Source organism: Macrobrachium nipponense, chromosome 32, assembly GCF_015104395.2.
Source record: "Macrobrachium nipponense isolate FS-2020 chromosome 32, ASM1510439v2, whole genome shotgun sequence".
Lineage (NCBI taxonomy): Eukaryota > Metazoa > Arthropoda > Malacostraca > Decapoda > Palaemonidae > Macrobrachium > Macrobrachium nipponense.
This window is the reverse complement of record NC_061094.1, coordinates 31252948-31266530: the sequence shown is the minus strand read 5'-3', so window position 1 is coordinate 31266530 and position 13583 is coordinate 31252948. Positions and strand designations below refer to the sequence as shown.

Below are 13583 nucleotides of genomic sequence, written 5' to 3'. Positions count from 1 at the left end.
CAACTTATGCTGGGCTGTATCTTTTTTTGCTCTAGATTGACTGGACTATAATTACCTGTATTACCAATAATATGCAAACTAGTCACAAAGATGTTACACACCAGGTTTTAGAGCAGTGGGTTGTGTGAGCCATCAATGTATCAACTTTGCAAAGGTATTATTTTATTAATTAATCTACGCTAAGAACACGTTATTGGATATGCTACTCTAGTACTACAGGATTTATATTTATGGCATAACTTAGTTGAGTTACCAGTATTTGAGTGTGATGGGCCACTTGGCTCCGCCCCTCGCAACCATCTAAGTTACTTATAGAAAGTATTTTAATTTGCTATATTTCTCATATTATATTATATTTATTACAGTTTCTGAAACTCTTGATGAAAATAAATTATGTGAAATGAAATGAAGTGAATGTGTGAATCGGTGCATTAATATAATGATGGTAGGGTATAAAGGATGCAGGTGTTGCAAAACCGTATGCTATTAACATATTATTTATTGTCTCAAATTATTGGCAGATCGGTTGCGTCTTAGCTATATGTAATATATGTTAACTGATGGGCAATTCTTAGTTGATAATAGTTTCGTCGGCTCCTGGGCGCGAACATTGGAACCCAGAAATCAGGACGTACAGTGAAGCGCCTTTAACCAGACAGCTACCACGAGAGGATATGAGTTAACGCCGCCTCTCACCTTCAAATCCCTGTCGCGCCCAGGGATTCGTTGTTTTGGAGTTGTCAAGGTCGAGGAGGGTTAATAACAACTCCAAAACAACGAATACCTGAGCGCGACAGGGATTTGTAGGTGAGAGGCGGCATTAACTTATATCCTCTCGTGGTAGCTGTGTGGTTAAAGGCGCTTCACTGGACGTCCTGATTTCTGGGTTCCTACGTAGGTTCGCGCCCAGGAGCCGACGAAATTATTACCAACTAAAAATTTCCTTTCAGTTAACATATACGAAAATATATTAATTCTGAGGTAGAGCGAATTAGATATTAAAGGACATTTGTAGCTTAACTCATACATAGAACTCAAAAAAGGGTTGTTGTTCAGACATATAATATATATTATATATATATATATATATATTATTATATATATATATATAATATATATAAGTATCTATCTATATATATAATATCTCTATACATATATTGTACTGTATGTATATATACAAAATTATTATATGTATAAAAATATACACATATACATGATTATATATATATATATAGATATATTATATATATGTATGTATGTATATATCATATATAAGGTATATATATATATTATATCTACTGTATATATCCCCTATATATATATATATATATATATATAATTATATATAATGTCACTAGGACTATTGCCACTGGGTAAACTACCACTGGGAAAATTGCCCATCTATATTGCCGTCCATTGACATATTTAAAAACACATTAAATGTGACTGCATTTGATTGATGATAGTTAAAAAAAAATATGGGTGACAAAGAAAACTAAATAAAAAGCCCATAGTTTATTTCAAAATAGACATTTGTAAAATGGCACTGTAAAGTTTATAGTTTACATCCAAAAGCAACCATTAAAAAAAAAATAGAATGGGACTTATTAAAAGTATGATTGTTATAAGCAATAAAATTTAAATTCTTCATTTTATCATCCCAATTACTATAGTTTAGGACTATATTTCTAGTCTTGCATTCAAGTCTTTGTATTCATTGTATCTTGAGGCCTGGCCCTAGGCCTGCTGCAGTTTTAAGTCTTAACGAAGTGTTATGCTGTTATTTACCATATTATCAATAAGTTCTTAAAGCCCCATGTATCAACTGAAGTTGATCTGCCAGAACACTAAAAGGTAGTAAGGTATTCTTCAATTTTACCATTATCATTTTTACCTTAAAAGAATACTTCAAATTCATACTACATTATAGTTTTAAATGTAAACTGTACCAACTAGCTCATCTACAAGTAAATTTAACCAACTAGCTGGGCCACAAGTGAACTTAACAAACTACTATGAGAATCAGGGTCTCTGTAACACGGTTTTTTGGACTTTGCTCCTTGTCAAAGCATCGGATGTAGCTGAAAGTTGACATATGTATATTTTACAACCACACACAAATTTTGTCAGCATTATCAATAACCTAAACCCGATGGTTTTGATTTTTATAGAGTAAAAATGAACTAGCCGACGCCACGGCCAATGATTACGAGCCAAGAGTCGAAAAACATTCATTACGTAAGCAAGGTAAACAAACACCTCTTGACTAAATGTTGCCCCGCCCATCCACCAGACAGAAATTCCATCGGCTCTGAAACCCAAAGACTTTATAAATGGCGGAACGATACATAGATGTGGATGGGTATCAGTGCTAGTGTAGTAATACTACTGTAGCAGTAGTGCCGCAACAGTATAGCAGTAATATACATGAATTAAACGTTTAGACCAACTGCTGGGATCCTTGAGGATCATTTAGCACTTCTTACAACTACTCGAGAAATTAGTTTTTATAGCCAGAAGTTAAATTTTCTAATCCAACAATGCCCATGGTAGCCTTCAGTGTTATCCTGAATTATAACGAGGCGAAAGTGGGTGGAGCCTCATGAAGTCACCATTCTGACGATAATTATTGGTGAAGGTTTAAAGCCAATATACGGTACCGGCTATTTTTTTTCAGTAAATAGGTAGATAGCCAATAAATAAAATTGCTTGACATAGGATATAACAGTTATCAAATCAAGCTTGTCTACTATGTTTTTGGTAATTACCAACTATTCCCTACATCTTGTCAATCTGATTGTGACCTATAAAGTAGACTGTAATTTCTTTGGAAACTTATTTTGGGAATTATACTAATAATCGAAGTGTTTTTGTATTTATTAACATATATTGTTGGTTTGTTCATTATGACAATTATCAGTGGGGAGGTTCCAGAGTTCATAAAGGTGTACTGCTTTGCTTGTATTTAAATTTGTATGTCATTGTTGCCAGAGGTTTAGCCTTCGTTAGTATAGCCAATCATCCATCGAGAAACAGGGAAGAAATGATGTCATAAGTTACGTAACGAGTGCGTTCGAAACCTTTTCTCTGAGTAAGTTGGCCCGTCTTCAAAAAAGGTCACTTTTACATTATAAGTACCAAATTTATTCAACCTACGTAGTGCAGAATACACTCAAAATTTATGTGTTGATATAATATGTATTCTGAATAAGCGTTATATTTATGAAATGCATAGATAAAAAGTTATTGCGAAAAAACCGTGTTACAGAGGCCCTGAATCTCATAGTAGCTGGTCTGCATGTAAACTTTACCAACTAGCTAGTCTACCAGGGTTGATCATCAAATAACTAAGCCTTAGCTTAGCAATAGTAGCCTAACTTAGCAACCTTCAGGAATAGTTTATTGTTTTCATTTGTCCCTCTCCACAGCTCAAGTCTTGGCTGGTTATGAAAGTTAAGTTATTCTTACAAGCTAGCCTACCTGAGACTGTACAATGTAAATAAGCATGTTGAATTATAGGTCCGTATAACTGTGGATTGTTACATTGCTTTATATACTTGGGTTGTCCGTATTATAAGGTTCTCAATGAGCTGCAGTCGCAAAACGCTGTTACGCGGGATCCGGCGACACTGGAGTGTAGTTTGGTCCCCCCTCTCCCAGCCCCCACCGGCGAGCTGTCTTTGACGCTCAGCCTTGGCTTGGCAGCCGATAGAGATGGAGCCCCCACTCGCTTCTCCCACCAGGTGCGAATTACACTCTGTGATTCGTTTTTTGTGTGCAAAAAAACACTGCACTGGTGGACATTCATTCCCAACTGTGTGAAGTCTATGGAGAAAAGTGTATGAGTGTACAACACGTGCGCAAATGGTGCAGAGAATTCAAAGATGGACGTACAGACGTCCATAACACATTTCAGAACCGGAGAGGAGCTGAAAGAAGAGGTTTTAAGCTACCTTTGCGGAGCGGCGGGAGAGTTCTATGATTCAGGCATAAAGAAGATGGTACACCGCATGCAAAAATGCATTGATCTCAACGGCGATTATTTCGAAAAATAGGAAAAAATCTGAACTTTCCCAAAATGTATTATTCAATGCCAATAATCATGTTTTTCATTGTGAAAAATCTTTGGGAACCTTCTTTTACAGACAACCCTCGTATGTACCTCCTAGTAATAATTGTACTTGAAAATGTTCAAAAAGCTTTGATGTCATGGTTCAGATACCTTGATTTAGTTCTGTAAAGTACATATGGTGCCCTCTCCCTGAATCACAACTGTATGAATATGAATTCATGCAGATTGTAATTAAATTTATACTGTAATCAAACAAATAGTTTCTTTTATAAGATCTGTGAGTGGCCCCAAACATACCTTAAAAATGTCTGCAGGTCAGTGCAGGAAGCCTGTCGTTAATAAATGTGACATGTGAGATTCAGAAATAATTTTTGTGAATTTTGTGTTTAAGATTTCCTGACAAGAACAAAGAGCAAGACCACTACCTTACTTGGGTTAGAAACTGCAGAAGAGATAAAAAGCCAAACTGTGGATCACACATATTGCAGCAACCAATTAGGAGCCCTTCATAAATTACGAAACTCCTTAAGGGGGTATAGTGATGTCTTAAGAGTTACCAAACATATTCAGATTTTTTCTGTTTCTTTTGAAAAGATGTAACTGTAGAAGGACAAAAAAGAGAGTAAAGATTCTTAAATAGATTTTCATTATATTTCAGTAATACTGACAAATGGTATTTAATCTTTTTTATATGTTTAACAAATATCACAAGCTCAACCCTTGTTTGTACGGGAATATTTTTTGCTATAAGTATTACATGACAGAATAATATGACAAACTCATCCCTTTTCTGGAATTATAAAATTATTACAAATCAAATCAATCTTCTTCAAATCTTATGCATAGTCTACTTTGTGTATTACGATAAACTCAAATAAAAATACCGCAGACACTCTCTCTCTCTCTCTCTCTGATAAGTTGTGTGTGTATGTATGTATGTATATATATATATATATATATATATATATATATATATATATATATATATATATTATGTATATATATATGTGTGGAGAGAATAATAAAAAAATCTTTAATTGAAGGCATTATACACGAAAAAAGTTATGGTAAAAACATTAGATTTCTTGGTCCAAACGGAGTGATTTCACATATATACCAATACACCGTTTTTCTGCGCTAAAATACAATCCATCTCTCTCTCTCTATTCCTTAATACTCTAAGATTAAGCTTGTCACTGCAAAGCGAAAGAGAGAGAGATTATTTCAGCAATTTATAACACCAAGAGACCCAAAACATTATCCAATTCTTTCAAAACACTTCCTGATATATTTTAACAAATCGAAATATCTCTCGTGATATATAGAAACTCAATGAAGAATCAAGAGAGAGGAGTGTGTGTAAGAACTGGGTATGGCCTCTGCAGATATGGATTCCAGCTTGAAGAAAATATGGCCTTATCTGGTGTCGGCAGCAGCTGTTGTTAGGAAGTTGTTGTCCACATGTCCAGCGATTTACTGAGAGAAGTCTAACGCAGGAATAGTCATCTTGTTTGCTGTAGCGGCCTATTCGCTGGTGAGGATGTAGATCTCTGATGATGGAGCTGAAGAACCCAAGGAAAAGGAACTGGGCGAGAGAATTGAGGCCTTGCGAGACACCATCAGCAGGTGAACTTGACATAATAAATCGTCTGTTGCAGCAGAGGTCGACTACTATGAAGGCGTTGGACAGATCACTCATGAGGTATCGAAACAGAGAGGGCCCACTCGCTCGAGACTGAAACTTTGTTTCTGGAGAAGGAGAACGATAAAGAGGGAGAAACAACAGCTGGAAAACAAGATCCTCAAGATCACAGAAAACAATCACCAGATGAAGTACGACGCGAAGGAAATTGGGCAGAAAAACGATGCATTATGTGAGGGATTTGTCTGTGCAATTAGCAAAGCAAACTGCCAGCTTCAAAGGTCTGAGAAACTCCTACGACAGAGGGAGAAAGCCAGCAGCTCAGGACTGAATAAGCATCGCGGATGGCGAGGCTCATCCAGGGACAAAATGACGCGACCAAGGCAGCGCGAATCCGAGAGGAAAGACCTCGAGCTCAGATTCTAGCGCCTGGTGAAGGAAGTGGAAGACCTCACGAAGGAAAAGCGTCGACTCCAGTGTGAACTTAAAGGTGGCGGAACTCAAGAGGATGAAAGGCTTCCCAAGTCCTCAAGAATCCCAACGGGAAACCGCCCTTCAAGACACACATGGAAGAGGACGAACGAACGAACACGCTGTCTCCAAGGAAGGAGGAAGACTTCGAAATCGAGAAGAGACGAGTCGAAGCCTCCGACAGATTCTCAAACCAACCTTCTGCTTCAAGCTCTTTTCCTCACCCGCCACGAGAGTGTCTGCCATCAAACACAACAAGAAATAAAAAGAAGTTTTTGGAGGAAACCAATGTCTAGTACATATATGGAACCCTACAAAATGTGAAAACAGCACAGTACAAGCCGTCAGAGGACCGTCCACAAACAAGTTTTTCTTCAAAAAGAAGTTGAAAAGCAAATAACACCATGCCAGGAAATTCTAAATTTATATATAATCAGAAATTCTGAATATATATAAATTCAGAGGTAGAGCGACACAAAACTTCAAGAACTACAGTACAAGCTGTCAGAGGACCGTCCACAAACAAGTTTTTCTTCAAAAAGAAGTTGAAAAGCAAATAACACCATGCCAGGAAATTCTAAATCTATATATATTCAGAAATTCTGAATATATATAAATTCAGAGGTAGAGCGACACAAAACTTCAAGAACTACAGTACAAGCTGTCAGAGGACCGTCCACAAACAAGTTATTCTTCAAAAAGAAGCTGAAAAGCAAATAACACCATGCCAGGAAATTCTAAATCTATATATATTCAGAAATTCTGAATATATATAAATTCAGAGTTGGAGCGATACTTCAAGACTTACAGTATTTCTTTTGGTGAGCAGTGCCAATGAGCAGAGGGAAGGCGCTCATTGCTGGCTAAACAAAACCCCTTTGCAATGATTTGGCCCTGTGATGACACCCCAGCAGTGAGGTATCATGCCGTTAAAAGCGCAAGGAGAGAGAGAGAGAGAGAGAGAGAGAGAGATAGAGAGAGAGAGAGAGAGAGAGCGAGAGAGAGAGAGAGCGTTAAGAAAAATTTCAGAAGCAGATGGACGAGATAGGCTACTTTTGCAGGTGCAGGACGGAATACTTCTGGAGGAGTTAAAAAGGAATCCTGAGAATGCCAAAGACGGCATAACTGCCCACTTAGAAAAGGCAGAGGACAGGAGGCTCCAGGAAGGCAAGAGATAAAAAAGAACGTTCCTATATGTACTAAGACGAAATTCAGATGGCATTAGTTGTAGATACTGATAGAAAACAGAAAAAGGATGCATGAAGGTCTGCAGAGAAGATACAAGGAGACGAGAAATAAAGGAAGACTGGATACACGAAGGAGTCCTGGAAGCGGCAACGAGAGGAGCCGGAGGAAAGCGAGATAAACCAAAGAGAAGTCAAACGGAAGGATAGCAAGAACATCGATAGAAAAAAAAACTCTGATTTCCTAAGAGACAAAAGAAGATCAAGCAAAATGAGAAAGAAGCTATTAGAAGATCATCAGTAAACCGATTTTGTGCAAGGTGAAATGTCAATGCTCATTTGAGGGATCCTCCGGAAGACAAACTACAAATGGAAATCTGTTTCAAGGAATTCTAAAAAGTGTTGTTATGGTGAGCAGTGCCAATGTGCAGAGGGAGGGCACTCACTGCTGGTTAAACAAAACCCTTCTGCAATGATTTGACCCTGTGAAACGTGCAAGGAGAGAAGGAGAGAGAGAGAGAGAGAGAGAATACAGCTGCTATAGGATAATGAAAAAGAAGGGCACTTCCGTCTGAATAATATCAATATGAATAGTCAGTTCTAATAATATTTAAGGCTTTTTTTATATAGAAAATATTAACGATTTACAACAATATGATGTGATAAGATTTCATAATAATTATTTTCCAAAAAATATACGATAACATTTCTTAAAGCAGGTCTCAAATATACCCATTAGATAAATAACTAAACAGGAATAAAAGCCCAGTCTCTCTCTCTCTCTCTGTACACTGTATGCATTTCTTTCGTTACCGTTCCTCATACTCTATTTCTCTCTCTCTCTCTTGTCTTGTCTTATCTCTTTGTCCAAATATATTTCATTCATTATTGCATTTCTTTGCCTGATTACCGTAATTTCCCTCCTCCTCCCATTCTATGTACTGGTTGTTTGAACATGGGCCATCTTTCAGGGAAAGAAGGGCATGACCTATCCGAGCTAGGTTTGGTGGGGCGACGCCGGTTTTGTTGCTGGCTGTACGTACATCTATTGCATAATAGAACGTATAAAATAGAGGAGTGGTAAGATGGTCTTCATTTTATAGCGAATAAACATGTTGAAAATTAAAATTTTCCGTTATTCAGGGCAGTCGTGCTTGCATTCATTCGAACGGAAGAATGAAAGCATAGCCAATTATGAACGGATTATGCACGATTTTATTGGTTAACTTACAGCACTGAATGTGGTGGATGTTTGGTTCAATATATCGGTACTAACCAGTCATAGTATCTATGTATAGTGTTATGCTGTGTTTGCAGTAAATTGGTGTTGATATTTTTAATCACAAGCAGTTCATCTCCTACGTCACAAGATTTATACATTTCAATGACTAGTGCACACTACTACCATTGCAGCCAACCATAATCCCTTTGTATGTTATACCGAATTGGTCATTATTTATTCAAATGACCCATTAATTATGACACTGTTCTGTGGTCAGAAGAGACAAATGCAGCTCTCGGACATTTACTGACCATCACTACCATCCCTACATGTTGCCAAAGCTGACTTAATCTTATTCTAGAACGAACGAAGTTCAATGAACTTCCACCGAATATCGGCAGACTTTAATTTGTAATGGTATTAGTCAAGTCAGGGTGCTTCACAATGCATATTGCAATATGCAGTGCGACGTTCACGGGGTCCATAACTGCATTCCCTGGTTCTTTCATTTCTCATCTGCAACAATTTCCTTCCCCTACCTTTCCTACTCACCCCGCTTTGTTACCAAGTTTGAGACTAATATCCTGTACGATTATTTCGTTTTAACAAATGCGGACATTTTCACCTTCATCAGTAATATTATGTCTTAATAAACAGAAGAAGGATTCAAAGATGTAACGGATTGAAAGCAACTACCGGTATGAAAACTTTCTAGGAGTCTGCTGGCAGGATAGTGAGAAAAAATACCATGAAGGAAGTTATTGAAATTTCTTTTATTTTTATGCATACATGTGTGAGACAATGATGGACAGCACGGAAAGACGAGACCAGAAAACTTCACTGGGGCCCTTTGCGTTCCACTTAGGAGACTCAAAGATGATTCTAGATACGAAGTAATCCTCATTATATGATTAAAAAAAAAAACTCTTATTCTCATATTCAGCATTAGGCTAGGCCTATGGCACCTGGGCTACAATATCTATGAAAAAATTAGCATGCACCATTCTAAGTAAAATTCAAATTGAATATACACATTTACTCTAAAATAAATTATACGGCTTGTCACAATGTGAAGTAACTCCACAAATAGCTTATCCAAGTCACTACTGCAAGAAATAATACCACAGGGTAGTATTTTTGCATGCTTTATTGGGTGCTTGTGTATTTCCCCCCCTTTTAAGAGAGGGGTCTCACCAAAAGGGTGCAGCCCTATGATTTCTAAGATTATATTAGGGTGACCAGACGTCGCCAGAAGGGCATTGACCCGGTTTTCAGTGGACTGTCCCCGGCTACTGCTGTCCCCTGTTTTCTCTGTGACTGAAAGAGCCGAAATTGGAATACAAAAAATAAATAAATAAATAAATAATAATAAAAAAACGTTGACCTAACTATAAATAGTTGCACACCGTTCTACTCGCACTGTACAGTGTATATAATTAAGGAAATGATAAACAGCTTTGCACGGCATATTTTGCGGATTACCTTTCATGAAAAAAAGAAATTTCCCGCCAAACCATCGTCATGCACCATGCACGTCCTTCACTGACTCCCCTCTTGCCTTCCCGCCAGCAACCAGCCACCACCACTCCGCATTCCAGCGTTGTTCCAACCGTATATAATTTTCATACTGTTCAATTATTGGTAAGTAGTCATTAAATTAGAGCCTACCTTCATTTAATCAATTGAAAATTTATACAAGTACTTTGCAATTTAGGATAAATAGGGTGAGAGAAACATTTGAATGCTGCTTTATGAATGGTAAGGGCAGTGTCCCCGTTTTAGTTTTTCAATGACAAAAACACGTCATGTTTTGTAGGTTTTTACGCCTCTGAACCGAAAATGTCCCCAGATTTTGTCTCAGAAATCTGGTCACCTTAGATTATATATATCATATATGTACGTATATGTATATATATGAATGTTTATGCACATATGGCCATGTGTGTATATAAGTAGACATGTATATGGATATATGTATATATGTACTACATATATGTATATGTATAATGCATAATTTAGCACATCATTTCTTCATTTGGAGAGGGTAGCGGTAGAACTGTATATATGTTGCTAGGTCATTTCACATATTCCCTAGGGATTTCGTGAAATCCGATTTCACATATTCCCTGTAACATCTACATGCTCTTGGTTTTCTCAGCGGGTCATAAAACCCAGTTGCCTTATAATAAATAACACCAATTGACATCAAGTAATGCCTTACAATACAACCAGATTAATGTTAATGCCACCCATTAAACGACATAATACCGTTGAAACAAGACCATCTTACCTCAATTGAACACATTCAACTAAGAGGAGCAAGTTTTGAATTAACGCTTTCAATATCTACTAACAGAGACGTTTCATTTGATATATTAAAAGTTTTTTTTCCCTAAACGCTTTTTTTAGCCTTAAACACCTTCCCATGATGGGAAGAAAAGTGCTTTCGTAATCTACAGAAGGTGACCTCTCATTTAAATGTGCTACATGACTATCCAATTAAATTTCCATTTTGAATAGACAAAAACTGAAATTTAATCGTGACACCGACCCTCAGTAACACTATAATCTCCCCCTGGGTTTCAACCCCCATCCCCCCACCCCCCAATGGAGACAAGTATCGCAAAAAGGCGGTAGAATACGCACACTATGACACAATATTACAACTGATAACTACCATTTTAACACTGACTTTAATCCAACCCCGACAAAGAATGGCACGGAAGTTCATGTAGTGTCATAGTTACACCCATTTTCTAAAGAACCTTCGTTACACCAATAACTTTCTTCATAATCGACACTCAAGAGACCTCTCATTTGATACGTTATGTGTTTCCCAATCATTTACAATATTTACTCCCTAAAACCTCACTCCAACCCAAGATGATGGAGTGAAATTAATTTTTTTCTTCCGTAATTTATTCCCGATGACCTTAACATTTGCTATAACATTTTTATTTTGAAAAAATAAATGTAACATACATCTTAACATTATGCTCTTATTGTGGACATAAAAGAAATCTGTAGGCCTATACGTTTTTTTTTTCTTTTAACGAAGTGGATATTTTGCCGTGTCATTTCCGGTGCATATATGCTCAGTCGATTACTGTCGAGGATGATTAATCACGAATATCTCCGACGTGTTTCGCGCCATTAAAAGCCAACGACGTCGTCAAAACTCGTCATTTTGATCCGTACTACTCTTGGTGAAAGGTTTTCTTGTTTCATTAGGTTAGGTTAGATATTGAATAACCAATTAGCGAGGTCGTTTCACGAACAAGTAATCCTAAAACCAGCTAAATACCACTCCGTGCTGGTTTGCCGATTTCACGGCCAATTTACTCCAAAACCGACGAAATTGCGTGTGATATCTTGCCGGCAGTACAAAAGCTATGCGCGTATCCCATTTACATGCTACTAGATACCAGAGTCCGAAAATAATCGATTACGCATGTGCACCGGAAATAACGCCCAAATAGTCAAATATGTAGCCTGCTGTGACAGGGCAAAATACCAACTGCGCTTTTCTAACTGGTCTATATCATTACTACTAATATCTTTGGGTAGGCAGTTTAAAGGTCCAAACCAAACCTCATTCTTTTTCGCACCTTAGAGCAAGGGCCCATGCTAGCATAGGCCAATTAAACATACGTAAATAATATAGAGCTTTAGTTCATGGTGCTGTCAGAGCACCAAAGGTTAAAAGTCAAAAAATCAAATGCATCACCGTCCATCGATCAAAGCGAAGTACAGGTCTTCCAAACATTCCTCTTCCCCCCGGCCCGACTCCCACACACGCTTAAATTATAAACTATCGGTTAATAAATTGTGGTGATAACAGGCATTGGTTTCATCGGATAGGCCTTCCCTGCTGTATCAGTTATCTCCATCACAGTAGAACCTCGATTAACCATCACCCATGTTGTAGGTCTGCGGCCAATAATTAGAGAAAAAAAAAAGTGGAATGAGTCTAGAGCTGCTCGGCCTAATGGTTCACGGTGCAGGTCTACGAATGGCGGCCGTCATTGTGTATACAGACCTAAATATGGAAAAGCTACAGCAAGTAAACTAGCAAAGTTTAAAGTATCACACAGTAAAGGTACTAAACAACATTAGCCAAAGTTGTACAAAATCAACATCGTGAGAGGGAGCGAGCTGAACACTTGCAAACTTAGGCTACTCCTTCCCAATCGCCAAGCTTTGGGATTAGCTATCCACATATCGTAAGGTTCCCAATAATCAATGTGCTTTCACGTGCATTAGGCAGTGTCATTTAATCTTGCGCAGTGACAAACGGAGTTTGTAATAAATCAGTTTATTACATTCTTGATCCATACCCGAAAGAAAGCAAATGAGGGTTGCGTTACCCGCCATTATTGTTCCAAATGGTACGGTAGTCTATACCTATTACCCCGGGGTATGTCAGTTAACTAACTGAACTACGACGGTATAACAAGCTGTAAATAAACATGCATGCAATAAATTATGAACTCCGCTGTTCAGTCACAGCAGTACATTTGTTTGCAGTAGCTTATCAGATCCTCACCAAGAAAACCATAGCTGAAAAGTGATGTGACAGGTCAGCGACACCTTCACATTTCACTACAAAATAGTAACTAACCGCCACAGTTACTCTTCGCTGCCAATTGAAGTACTCATCCGAAAATGACATATAATAATATCGTTGTCTGTATGCTTTAGTATTCACTCTTAATTTTATTACTTATTTGTCGAAGTTGATTTTTATAGAGGTGATTTGTCGAAGTATTTTTTTTTTTTACAGAGGTACATATATGTTTAGACTAATAACTGCAATGGGACAGCAGTCCCTCCATGCTCACTGTTTATTGACGCCATTAGATACTTAGATAAAATATTTGGAGAATTTGCTGGTCACTTGTTTACTAGATACACATGCAACTGTAATAGCCACAATGTCCTCTTAACTTATTGAATTCTTTGCTATTTCTTAGATACGCTTGTCACTACAAA

The 13583-nt window shown here is 37.5% G+C and overlaps 1 long non-coding RNA gene across 1 annotated transcript in view; it reads right to left on the bottom strand.

Annotated features, from left to right (window-relative positions):
- The window catches only part of LOC135207110 (uncharacterized), an 81494-nt gene extending 68300 nt beyond the window's left edge, over nucleotides 1-13194 (bottom strand). The window contains exon 1 of the long non-coding RNA XR_010312880.1: nucleotides 13138-13194. This is a non-coding gene — a long non-coding RNA (uncharacterized LOC135207110). The remainder of the gene's footprint in view (nucleotides 1-13137) is intronic.
- Between the last annotated feature and the right edge of the window lie 389 nt (nucleotides 13195-13583).